Genomic DNA, 13492 nt, shown 5'->3' with positions numbered 1-13492 from the left:
ACAAATATGGTTAAGTGACTTGCCCAGGATAGCACAGCTAGTAAGTGCCTGAGGTTATATTGAAACTCATGTCTTCCTAACCCCAGACCTGATGCTCTATCCATTGCATCATCTAGCTGACCTTTGTTTACAGTAAGGACTCAATAAATCCTTATTAATGCCTCAACTTCATAATCATTTATGTTTGCCAGGAGATGAAATCTGATTCAGAATGGCTTTACACTTGGATAAGAAGCAAAGAGAAATATAGCTTCATAGCTCTAGAATTAGGAGGGACTTCAAGGACTATCTAGTTCATTCTCATACCTATTTATGGTGTGCATGCCTCAGGTTGATAACCATGAGTCTAATCTATCATTTCCTTATGTAAATGGAAAAATTCAGACCCAGAGAACTTTTCAACTTGCCCAAGATTACACAGGAAATACTGAAAATTGAATCTTGCTTCTTTAACTCCAAATCCATCCCTTTTTCCATTATGACAAATAATAAGCAGAGTGTGAGGTATGACCAAAAAAAAAAAAAAAAAAAACAAAACAGTTGGGAGTAGGGTGTTGGCTGGATCCTAAAGAAACACAAGAATTCTTTTGGGAAGAGAAAATCAAGGACTGGAGATACCAAAGAAATTGCTTTGATTTTGCAGTATGGAAAGTAGCTGAGTACAGTTGTAAAGTGCAAAACTTAAGATCAAGAGATCTGAAGATATCATAGCCCTTCTCTATTCCTAAATGAACTTGGATGAGTGCCTTACCTTTCACTTTTAAAATCAGGACAATGACATTGTCCCAGGCTTACTTCTCAGGGTTTTTTGTTTGTTTGTTTGTTTGTTTTACCAGGATTAGATGAGATAAAGCAGGATGCCTCAGAAGTCTGGAACATCGTGTTTATGGAAAACCTTTCAAAAAAGAGAATAGTCATCCAATTTAATTGGTTTTGGGAACTTCCAGATGAAGCAATACCTTCTACTAATTTAGGTCAGTACCTTTTTTACTACAGTCTTAAGGACTTATCCAGATAACTAAAAAAGCTGAAATCTGTGCTCAGTCACTTATTAACTGTGTGATCCTGGGCAAGTCATGTAACCCTGTTTCCTTCAGTTTTCTTAGCTGTCAAATGAACTGAAGGAAATGACAAAACATTGCAGTTTCACTGCCAAGAAAACTCCAAATGGGGTCACAGAGTATTGGACATGATTGAAAAACAACTGAATGACAACAAACATTTTAGGCACTGTGCTAAGCTCTGAAGATGAGAAAAAAAGGGCACAAAATGTTCACTGTTCTTAAAGAGCCCACTGTCTGATCTAATGTGTCTAGTTCCTGTCTTTATGAAGCACTTATACACAATGTCCCCCAAAATCTCCATATGCATCAAGATTTTGGGGACACTCAATTCATAGAACATAGAACTGGGAAGGACTTTGAAAGTTATTTAATATAAACCCCTCATTTTATAGTTAAGGAAATCATGGATCAGAAAAGTTGAAAGGAGGTATCAATTTGGAATCAGAAAGACCTAAGTTTTGATTTGACCCTTTATAGCTACTTGTTTTGTGACTATGGACAAGTCACTTGAATCTAGGGATGTGCTAGAGTCAGCTCTCACTATCTCTGTTAAATTTTCAGTGAGCCAGCTGTTAAATTTTCACAGGCATTTACACCTCAGAAAGTAACAAATGCTACAAATCAGGGCTTCATTCATTATTTCTTGATTGTCTGAATTTAAGAAAGTGACTGAAAAATGTTAATAATGAAGATTCAATTTTAAAATATGCTCTTAAAAGCACCCTTTGTGGGGGAGAGCTGGTTATTAAATATTCACCAGAACTCAGACACAATGCTTCCTAGCTGTGTGACCCTGGGCAAGTCACTTAACTTCCTCAGGGAAAAAAAAAAAATCACCAGAATACCACTGCTAAATCCCTCAAAACCCTAAGTTACAAAATGTGTAAAAATGAATATGATAATTATGAAAATCAAATGAGATCATATATGTAATGCGCAGACCAATATTAAAAAGCTCTATAACACAGGGTATCTATGGTTCTGGAATTCTATTGTAAGGTTTGATACACTATGACTTTCCTGATTCATTTTATAATATCTGGGATATGACTTGTATGAGCTTTCTTAGGATTTGTAAAAGGTTATATTTACTTGTTAGAAGTTTCTAATTTTAAAGAACTACCTTTCCTCTGGGAAATGTAAATGAATTGACATTGGGCAAAAAATTATACATTCAGGGCCATTTTGATATATACATTTATATGTATGTTAGGATCTTCATATTTTGGAATTTTGTACTTCTTTCCCTTTAGAATTTGAGTTAGCATTCTTATGTAGAATCCCATTAAGGGGAAAGTCAAAGGTAGTCAAAGGAGCAGAGACAGCTCTTGGTTTTAGAACAGAAAGGAGTAAAGAAAGTAACTTCCTTTGGGAAAGGAAGTAATATTACATAAGGACTCAAGAAACCCATATTCAAGTCCTGCTGTAAGGGACCCCCTAGGGTTTTTGATTCTTGATTCTTTGATTTGTCCTCAAAGGACAAATCCAAACCCTTCTCCTGGTACCAGGAAAGCAACTTAAAATTGATTCCTGACTTGCCAATCTATGCAGTTTTAATTGCTTCTCATTTTCTTTTGTTCTCACCCTGAGACCAGCTGAGAATGTTTCTCCCAGTTTCCTCAATTATAACTTCACAGATAAGTGTTCATTTGCAGCTAAACAGTCCCATAGCACCTGGCACTGGAGATAAACTCCTGCGCATCTCCCTTATTAACCAACCTTGAGCAAACGAGGAAACATTCCTCTCACATTTGCATGCCCCTCAGCCAAAGGTCTTCAAGTGGAGAGAGCAGATAACATAGTGTTCCCTGCTTATCGTTGTCCTTGAAAAGCAGGGATCATCTCTAATATATGCCAGAGAATACACCTTTTCTATGCAAAGGGAAAACGGAGGCCATTTGGGAAGCCTGTATCATGGTCTTACACTGATAACAGATTTGGGGAGTAATAGCACCCCACTTCCCCTGGCTTTAGCCACTGGTGAAAAACATGCTTTAACCTCTTTTAGACATGTAAATCTCATGGGTGAGCTTTCTCCTCTTCCCTTCTCCAGCACGGAAGCTGGTTTAATTACTTTTATTTAAAGAGTCATTTGCCACCAAATAGAGATATTGAAATAGAGATAATGAAAGTAGAAAAACTGATCAAATCTCCTAATTTTCAAACTAAAATTCACACAGAGAGCCTCCACTTCGGCGAATGTGTCACATTTATTCTTTCTTCCTTCCCCATGTTTAATGGGAAATTTGGAATAATCATAACTATATATTAATGTAGTTTGAGCCCCCACATAGCACATTATCTACCAACAGACCAATCAAATAGCAAATATTAACTTAGAACGAAACCCTAATTATAGAGTAAATAACCAATGAAATCAAGAAGCCTAGTCGTTCTCCTTCTCTTCTTCAGAAAGGGATATGATTTCTCATCCTTATGGAAACATGCTGTAAACATCTTTCAGAGTTCCATTTCTTGCCTTTTTCTTCTGCCTCTGGAGCTGCCTTCCACTATTTCTCTGCCAACTTGTTGCTGCCATCTACTGGAGCTTTCACAAGACCATAAATCTAGAACTAGAAGGGGGTTTTGAGGTCATCAGTTCAGCCCCTCATTTTGTGAATGAGGAAATAGAAGCTCGATAGTGCAGTGGATAGAGCATCAGCCCTGAAGTCAAGAGGACCTGAGTCAAATCTGGTCTCAGACACATAACACTTCCTAGCAGTGTGACCCTGGGCAAGTCACTTAACCCCAATGGCCTCAACAAAAAAACAAAACAAACAAAATAAAAGGATAGTAAATCTGACTTTGAGCTATCACTGAATAGTCCACAAAGAAACCTCTTAAGTTTCTAACTTTAAATTTTTTTATATTTCTTTTAATTAAATTTTATTTTTCTAATTCACAAAATTTGTTTTTCTCTATTTCCCTCCAATGAAAAAGAAAGACCAAATTTCCACATTGCTGTGTCCTGAAAATGTTTTAATCTATATCCTGAATCCCTAAATTCATCACCTTGATCAGACAATGATATAGATATATATGTATATTTTAAAACATCATCTATTTGCTCTTTCTCCTCCTCTCCCTTCCCTTCTTTTCCTTCCCCCTCAGTTCTTGTTCTTTTTCTTTTCCTTTCCATCTCCCCTCATTTCCTTCCCTTTTTTCTCCCCTCCCTCTATTTTAATCTCCCTTCCTATTCCTCTTCTCCTTCCTTTTCCGCTTCCTTCTCTCTCTTCCTGCTAATGTCCCTTCCCCTGCCTTTCCTTCTTCCCCTTCTTTCCTCTCCTCTCCCTCCTCCTTTAGCCCTTTTACTCAATTAGGTTAAGTTAAATGGATTTCCTCCAGCTCCCATCATGCTCCACAGCTAGCATCAGATCCATGCAAATTACCTAGACACTTTGAAAAGCCTCAAAGAGGTCCTTAGAAGTGTTAAGTCTGGTGACCTTTGTTCTTCTACCAAGACTCTGGTACATTTGTCAGCTAATGACTTTTACCCTTCATTCTCTCTGCTCTGACCAAGTACCCTAATCTCCTTTATATAAATGTCAATTGTAATTATTTTTATTGGTTGATTTACACAGGGACATCCAAGTGGTCTGCATCATAGGCACATGATTTCAGAATAAACGAGAAAGGATGACCACCTTAGAACAAATCTTCTTCATTCCTGTCTCTGACAGTGGACAGCCCTGATCCTCGTTTATCCCTGCTCCTTATCACTCCCATTCTTTGCTTGGTCTTCTCTGGAACTAAGCCCCTCCACTGTTAAGTTGAAGAGGTCTGGGTGAGGAGATTGCCTCCAAAGACTTTTGCCCCCTTAAAGCTGAGGGCAGCAGTCCAATTCTGTTTTTTCTGTCCAGACTCTAAATCTTTAGGGCAAAGACAGATAAGGAAAAGATCTTCAGAGTCTACCCATTTCACCCCCCTCAAAGGCCACCAGGAATAGACTGGCTTGCTTCCACGTGCTTTACACAAGTTGCCTTTTCCTTGCCTGCCACTGATGCAAGTATCCCACTAACTCTCATCAGTCACAAAGGAACATTTGTCAGGCCCTACAACTGAACTCCCCAATTTTATCAGACACTTGAAACCTCTGCCAGCAAACGCAGAGAAAGTGTGATAATTCTTTGTAGCCAGGTTTGACTTTTATGTGCTTGACTGCGTTGACAGAAGAACAGGCCATGATGATACAAACCTTCCTGTAGCTATTAGCCAGAGAGACCGAGGGAGGTCCCTTATGCTCACGTCAGCCTTGGGTAGCAATCACTTTGATAAAATGTACTTTTCATGTGTTTATTTTTCCTGATAATCTTCTTTAGGGTCAAGAGAGGTACACTATTTCTATCTAATGTGCCCATTCTGCTCCCTTGCATTCTGTTCTTATAAGTAAAATAACTGATGGATAGAGGCAAAATCAGCAAAATTCTTGTTTTTAACTGTAGCGTGAGCTGAATTTTTGAAATAGCTTTTTTTGGCTATTAAGAGGGGCCTATTCATAAGAGAAACAGCAATGGTTGATGGGTTCTCACATTGAAAAATAACAACAAAATAGAATTATGATTCCAACTGATGCCTGGAGTATAAATTAGAAACAAATACCAATAGGCAGTCAGTCATAATTAATTAATTAATTAATTTAATTATAAATAAATAATCTAATATGTCATTAATATATAATAAATAATACAAATTATTATAAAAAATAAACATAAATACTTTAGGCACTCAGTCAAAAATACTAATTAAGCACCTACTTCCGTGCCAGGCTCAGTGCAAAGCTCTGAAGATACAAAAAGAAGCAAAAGATAGTTCTTGTCTTCATGGAGCTTACAGTCTATTAAGGAAGACAGCAAACAAGCAAATACATGCAAAATCCTTTATTAAGAGGATAAATGTTGTCATTGTTCAGTTGTGTCTCACTCTTTGTGATCACATTTGGGGTTTTCTTGGCAAAGATACTGCAGATACTCATTGCCTTCTGCTGCTCATTATGCTCATTAGGTTTAAGTGACTTGACTAGGATCCCAGAGCTAGTGAGTGTCTGAGGTTGAATTTGAACTCAGGTTCTTTTAACTCTAGACTCTACACTGGATCCATTGTACAACCTAGCAGTCACACAGAATAAATAGGAAGTAATTTTTAAAAATCATTAGAATTTAGAGGAGTTGAAAATGATTTCCTATATAAGAGTTTATTTGGGATTAAAGGAAGATGGGAAAATCAGGACATGATAAAATGCTGAACTTGGAGATGGGAACATTTGAATTTGAATACTTAGATACTCACTGTGACTCTGGGGAACTCCCTGACTTGGATTCCTTATCTGTAAAATGGGGATAATAATAGCACCTAAACTCCAGGATTGTTGTGAAAATAAAATGGAATGATGATTGCAAAACACTTTGCAAAATGTAAGGTACTATTTACATTCCAGCTATTATTATTATAATGCAAACTTCTGAAAGAACTCTTGGGCAGTTTTTTAAAAGGAAAGGCCATTGGAGAATCATTTTCCATTCAGGAATGTTGGGAAAGACCTTAGAGACATCTCTGAAGCAAAGGGCTCTTAATGGGAGTTGGAAAACTTTTCATTTTTAATATTCTGAAAAATGTATTTGAAAATAATATAATTCTGTGTTATTTTAAAACTTGACTCTGAGAAGGGGTCAATCAGCCTTATCAGACTGCCAAAGGGTGTGTGATAAGCAGGATTAAGAACTGTTGCTTTACTAGGCTTCATATCACCGGGGATCATCTTTTGAGCCAGGACCACTTTGGAGGAGCTTGATTGTGTATCAAGTACGGATCTCAAGTGATATAAACAGTGGCAACAGGATGAGAATCCCTGATTTAGCACTGGAGAAATTTCAGAGTGCCCATTTTGACTAAGTTGACATGTGAATATTGTTAACAAGTTATCAGTCAGGAGAGGAGATGGATTCAACGAGATTAAAAAAAAAAATTTAACCTTGATGTAGAAAATTTCTTAACAGAGATGTAACCAAATAGAACCACATTGTATTCCCTTTTTAAAATGAAAGCTCAGTAAAGGTCCAGGGTATCCTGACAGCTTATATTTGGATCCTCATGTGGTTGTTTGTCCATAATTTATCCATAATTCTTGAAAAGGACCATGACATCAGGTGATTCCATGATTTGCAAGGGAATTGGATTTATCCTGTGCAAAATCACCAGCCTCACCTTCTCCCCTAGAGCCATTTGGGTCTAGGGACAGATATAGATCAACTTGGATATGGCCCTGGATACAGTGGGAGACTTTGGCCTAAGATCTTTAATAGGTCTCAGTTGAGACTTATTAGAAAAGATTTTGATGTTGGGAAAGATTGAAGGTAAAAGGAAAAGGAGATGGTAGAGGATGAGGATAAATTATTGTGATGGAAACAGTGAACACAAATGTGGACAGACTTTGAGAAATAATGGAGGACGGAGGGGTCTGGTATGCTGTGATCCATGGAGTCCCAAAGAGTTTGACCTGACTGAATGAATGGACAACAACAAATCTAAAAAAAAAAATCTTTCTATTGATCAATTGGTTGATCAACCTGCCTATCTACCTACCTTCCTGTCTTTATCAATCTATCTTTCTGAATATAACTATTTATCAATCTGTCTCTATCAATCAATCTATCTTTCTATCTCTAGGTAGCTAGATTTACATACATCTAAGTGCTATTATTAAACCATTTCTTCAGATGAAGGAAATGAAGTCAAATTTAAATGACTTGTCCAGGGTCATACAACTAATAAAGTGACTAAATCAGGGTTAAACCCAGATCTGCTCGAGTCCAGATTCAGCTCTCTGTCCAAGTTAGCAAAATACTCCTGAAATTCAGGGGCTGTTTGAGTGTTGTATTTACACTTATTCTGAGATACTTAGCTTAACTAGTTTGAGTGGAAGAGTGTGGTGCATGTGAAGCAGCCATCTTCTTTATGGTTTACTTATCTCTGCTGAACAGCCCACAAGTTCCTTCAATTGATGGAAAGCAGGGGGGAGGCCAGATGAGGAGAAATCACATTCCTGTGTGATGGAATATAGGGAAAAAGAGAATGACCGCAAGCAAGGGAAAATATTCTATAAATATCTTCCCAGCTCTCATGCTGCAGAAATTTGTCAAGGGAAATGTAGCAGATAGGAATGAACCTGAAGGCTTATATTAATACCAAATTAAGTGCCCATGGGAAATCTGCATTTGAGTGGAGGGTTTGCCTTGGGGAGTTATGGAAAATAAGACAAAGATTGAGACTTGGAGGTTTTAAATGGTATAGTTTGGAATTTGGGGCCTTACATGTGCTAGCTACCTCCATCACTAGATTCATATATCCTGATGCTGATGAAGAATAGGAAAAGAAAGTACAAAACCTTTCTATTCTTCCATTGGTCTCTTGGATCAGTTTCTCTCTTATTTCTCTCACATGATTATCTCACAGTTTTCTCTCTCCATTTATTTTTCACATCCCTAGGTTTTTGACAGTAGTATCAGAATATACATTTTTAGGATTTTTAGATTTAGAGTAAAGGGGATTTTAAAAATTTGCCCAGCCAACTCTTTCACTTTATAGATGAAGATATCAAAGCTCAGAGAAATGAAATCTCTTCCCAGAGTCGCAAAAGGAGTAAGAGAAATGGGGTTTATGATTCATGTATTCTCAACAAAAATATAATGATTTTTCTATTGTTGCTACACTGGTTGGTTTCAAAAAGTAGAATTAGGAGTGGTGATATATACATATTTGAGCATTTATATAATGCTTTATGAGTTATAAAACATTTTATAAATATTATCTCATTTTATCCTCACAACAAACCTGGGTGTTAGTTGCTATTATTATGAACATTTGACAATTGAAGGAACTGAGTTAGACAGAGGTTAAATGACTTGACCAGGAAAACACAATTTAGTAGTGTCTGAAGCTGAAGTTGAACTCACGTTTTTCTGACACTATTCACAGCTGCATGGGGAGAGGCAAGTTTCAGCATGTTGTTAGGAAAAGGTACCTAGTAACTTTCTCAGAATGAGACCAGCTACTTTGGGAGGTAATGGGACTTCACTTTACTGTGTGTTTTCAGGCAAAGATTATGATTACTTACGATCCCAGATATAGAGCAAGAAAGTTCCTTTGGGTTCCAACCTCTTCCTTAAGAAACAGAGGCCCATAAGGTCAATAACACATAGGTATTCAGCATTGGGGCCAGTATTTGAACTTAGATTTTCTGACTTCAGAATTCTCTAGTATTCTACAAGACCACCTAGGACATTTGGGGTACTTGATTAATATAAAATAAATCAATATTAATAAGAATGCAAAATAGCTTTTGTCTTTAGAGGCAACAGAGCAGAAGGAAAAGAACCGTGGGTCAAAGAACATGGATTTGAATCTTGTTTCTTCATATTTATTCCATTTTGTGAGATTGGGCAACCTACTTCTCTAGTGGATTGTCTCTAGATTTCTTCAATATCTAGACCAGGGATTCTTAACCTTTTTTTTTTACTTTATGTCATGGACCTTTTTGGCAATCTGATGAAGCTTATGGATTCCTCTCCAATGTAAGGTATTTTTAAAAAATCTTAATTGAAGGCAAGGCTAAATTTCAATTGGAGATTAGTGTTTTCCCCTCATCTAAATTCCCCAAATCCCTGACATCCATGGACCCTTTAAGAGAGTTAAGAACTCCTGCTTTAGACAGATTTCAGAAAAACCTGGAAAGACTTATATGAATTGATGCTGAAAAAAGTAAGCAGAACCAGGATAACACTATACACAGGGATGGCAAAATTGTGTAATGATCAGCTTTGTTAAATTTAGTTCTTCTCAACCAATACAAGGATCTAGGACAATTCCAAAAGACTGATGATGGAAAATATCCCAGAGAAAGAACTATGAAATCTGAATGCAGATCAAAGCATACTATTTTTCCTGTTTTGTATTTTTTCTTCTCATAGTTGTCCCCTTTTGTTCTGATTCTTTTTTCACAGCATGACTAAACATAATAAATATGTTTAATATGGTTGCATATGTATAACCTATATCTGATTGCTTGCTGTCTTGGGGTGGAGGGAGGGCAAGGAGGAAGGAAGAAAAAAAAATTGGAAGTCAAAGTCTTGTAAAAGTAAATGTTGAAAACTATCTTTAAAAAAAAATCAAAACCAAACAAAAAACCTGCATTAGATCCCTGCTGTTACAATGAATTTCTTTATCTTGAAAGTGAAAAAAAAAATCACTCTATATCAGCATTAAGGACTTATCTGGCCCTAAATTTTATGGACCATATTACAAAAAGTTTGACTTGTATGCAAAGTCCCATCACACCTTGCACATGCAGTTAATTTCTTTTTCATCAAAGAACTCTTTGAAACAGATACTGTATTTGAGTTTTATGATTTCATTTGGAAAGGTTTCTCTTAATTCCCTTTGGTTAATCCTCATTAACCTTTAAATTACCTACTTTATTGTATAATCCACAAGATTAACTGGTTAATGATGGTACAATGGCTGGGAAATGGAAAACCAGATTTTCAGTAACTGAAGTGGTTCTGCCAACTGAGCACCTTAACCTCATTAGTCTTTTCTTGGCTTTGGATATAAATCATGACGCATCCTGGGTAGCTGAAGGAAGTCAGGGGATTGGCCACCATGTACACAGATTCGAACTGATTCGCTTTCTGTCCATAATGCTTAGAAAGAAGCAGCATAGAGGTATTCTGTGAGTTCTATAAATATCTCCACACTCATGCCTGGAATCTTCCTAAGCTCAAATGTAGCAGTAAATAATCAACTAATTCTCTCCCCCACCTCCAGGTTGGCTGAAATAAACTTTCTTTTAATTTTTCTCTTCCATAGAAGTAAAACCACATCCCAGTGGGAGGAGTTCCCTCTTCTCCCCCTTTTTCTCCTCCTCCACTTACCTTTAATCACCCTTGAACAAGATTCAGCCAGACTGTGCTAGAAAAGACAGCCAGGCAATACTGGTGTGGAGAGAGAGGTGACTAGTTAGAATTTGACAGAGGGGAGGTGAAAGAGAAGCCCCATTTCATCTTGGTCCTTGCCAAATAAGGCTTTTGAGTCATAACACCAAGAAAGAATGCCTGAGAGAGAGAGAGAGAGAGAGAGAGAGAGAGAGAGAGAGAGAGAGAGAGAGAGAGAGAGAGGCCTATCATTTTTTACTGGGATTAAGCCAAAGGCTGTAAGAAATTTTGAGGTGATTCCAAGAAAAGGAGGTTGGTTGAGAAAAAAAAAATTCAGGTTAAACTGGAAGTTTTGACAAGTCACAGATTGTTAGCTCAGAAGAAATGACAGAAAAGCCTACTTACTCCTACATATGTACAGGTTTATGAAAGGCTGACCTGAACTAGGAAAATCAATCAATAAACATTTATTAAATGACTAGTCATGTGCCAGGCATTCATTGTACTAGAGAATATAAAGACACCCCCCAAAAATAGAGTCCCTTTCCTTAAGAAATTTACAATCTATATACATAGGTATTAATAGAGATAGTGACTGGACTTATGATTTCACTGGTATAGACTAGAGAGTTCCCAGAATATGAAACTCCCTCTCTCAATATAAGTTAGCATCTTCTTTACAACTTATAGTCTTCAGAGTTTCCCAAAGCATTTCCAAATTGAGTGATTTATTCCAGGGAGAATCCAGGCAGTATTTCAAAGAGGTGGATCCCAAGTGCAGATCGTTTTGACTTGAAGAGTAGGTCTTTTTCAATTATAAACAAGTTTATTTTAGGGGCACTAGGGTATTGTGGTGGTTAGAGTGTCTGGCCTGAAGTCAAGAAGACCAGAGTTCAAATGTGACCTCAGATGCTTAATAACTATGTGATCTTGGGCAAAATATTTAATCCTATTTGCTTTAGTTTTCTCATTTGTCAAATTAGCATGGAAACTGCAAATCAGTCTAGTACTTTTGCCAAGAAAGCCCCCAAAAGAAGTTACAAAGAGTCAGACATGATGGGGAAAATGATTCAACAACATCCAATTTTAGGGAGAATGCATTTTTATTAGGCATGAATCTTACTAACCATTTTAGGGGGAGTTAAAATAACTCATTTATTTTAACTAAAATCTCTAGACTGATTTAAATTCCTTCACATGTATGCAGAAATATCTTTGAAATCTATAAGTAATTATTAATTTCACAGTTTTTAAAAATTCTTTAGGAAAATCAGGATTGTCAACTAATTCTCAATAGTGGTAATTAAGTTCTCTTTAAATTAAAACTAACAACAATAAAAATAATTGGGGCCCTGACTTGTTTTTTTTAATAGTATAGAGAATTCTTGTGCTGATGGCTACTTACTCTCCAATGTACAGTTTAAAAAATTTACCTGGGGCACTCAGACATCAAATGACTTATCAAGGTCATCTAGCTAGAGCATGTCATAAACAGAACATATGACAGCCTTCACATATTTGAAGATAGCTATCTATGTATCCTATGAGGTTTTTTTTCCCCCTCTAAACTAAAATATGCTTAGTTCCTTCAACCAATAATTTTTGGTTGCTACATCACATTGCTGACTCATTAAAGTTTCAGTCTAGTAAAACCTTCCAGATTTTTTTTTCATAATGTCTCCCCCATGCCTTATTTGTGAAATTTATTTTTTGTACCCAGTGAAAGATTTCACATTTATCCCTCTGGAATTTTATATCGCCAAATTCAATCCAGTGATCTAATCTGTCAAAATTCTTCTGGATCCTGACTATTGTCAATGACTATTAGCTATCTCTTCAAGTTTTTTATCATCTGCAAAATGTGATGAGGATATTTTTCTGTGCTTCTAAGTAGTTGGGGTGAAAAAATGTTGCCTAGCATAGAACCAAGGACAGCTCCCTAGTATACTCCTCGGTATACCCCCTGGAAAATTGCCTACCATGTTAATATTGAATCATTAACAGCAACTCTAAGTCCAGCCATTCAATTTTTTTTCATATTGCATTGTATTATTGTCTAATCCATATAATTTCACTTTCTCCATGAAAATTTTTAAAACTGTACATTGGAGAGTAAGTAGCCATCAGCAAAAGAATTCTCTATACTAATAAAATAACAAGTCAGGGCCCCAATTATTTTTATTGTTTTTAGTTTTAATTTAAAGAGAACTTAGTTACAACTATTGAGAATTAGTGATTCTTTATCAAAAACTTTGCTAAAAATATAAATAAAGTACTTACCGCTTTCCCAATGGCAATGACATTAGTCTGGCATCATCTTGAGAAAGTTATATTGGCTCTTTATTTTCTCTCTAAGTGTTTATTGACAATTCTCTAATGATCCATTAAAGAATTTTCCCGGGGTAGCTAGGTGGCGCAGTGGATAGATCACTAGCCCTGAAGTCAGGATGACCTAAGTTCAAATCTGGTCTCAGACACTTACTTCTACCTAGCTCTGTGACC

At 36.6% G+C, this 13492-nt stretch overlaps 1 long non-coding RNA gene across 1 annotated transcript in view; it reads left to right on the top strand.

Annotated features, from left to right (window-relative positions):
- The window catches only part of LOC141544715 (uncharacterized), a 327704-nt gene that overhangs the window by 164860 nt on the left and 149352 nt on the right, over nt 1-13492 (top strand). The window contains exon 4 of the long non-coding RNA XR_012482766.1: nt 837-974. This is a non-coding gene — a long non-coding RNA (uncharacterized LOC141544715). The remainder of the gene's footprint in view (nt 1-836; nt 975-13492) is intronic.

This window comes from Sminthopsis crassicaudata, chromosome 5 (genome assembly GCF_048593235.1).
Source record: "Sminthopsis crassicaudata isolate SCR6 chromosome 5, ASM4859323v1, whole genome shotgun sequence".
Taxonomy (NCBI): domain Eukaryota; kingdom Metazoa; phylum Chordata; class Mammalia; order Dasyuromorphia; family Dasyuridae; genus Sminthopsis; species Sminthopsis crassicaudata.
This window is presented reverse-complemented; position numbering and strand designations above follow the sequence as displayed.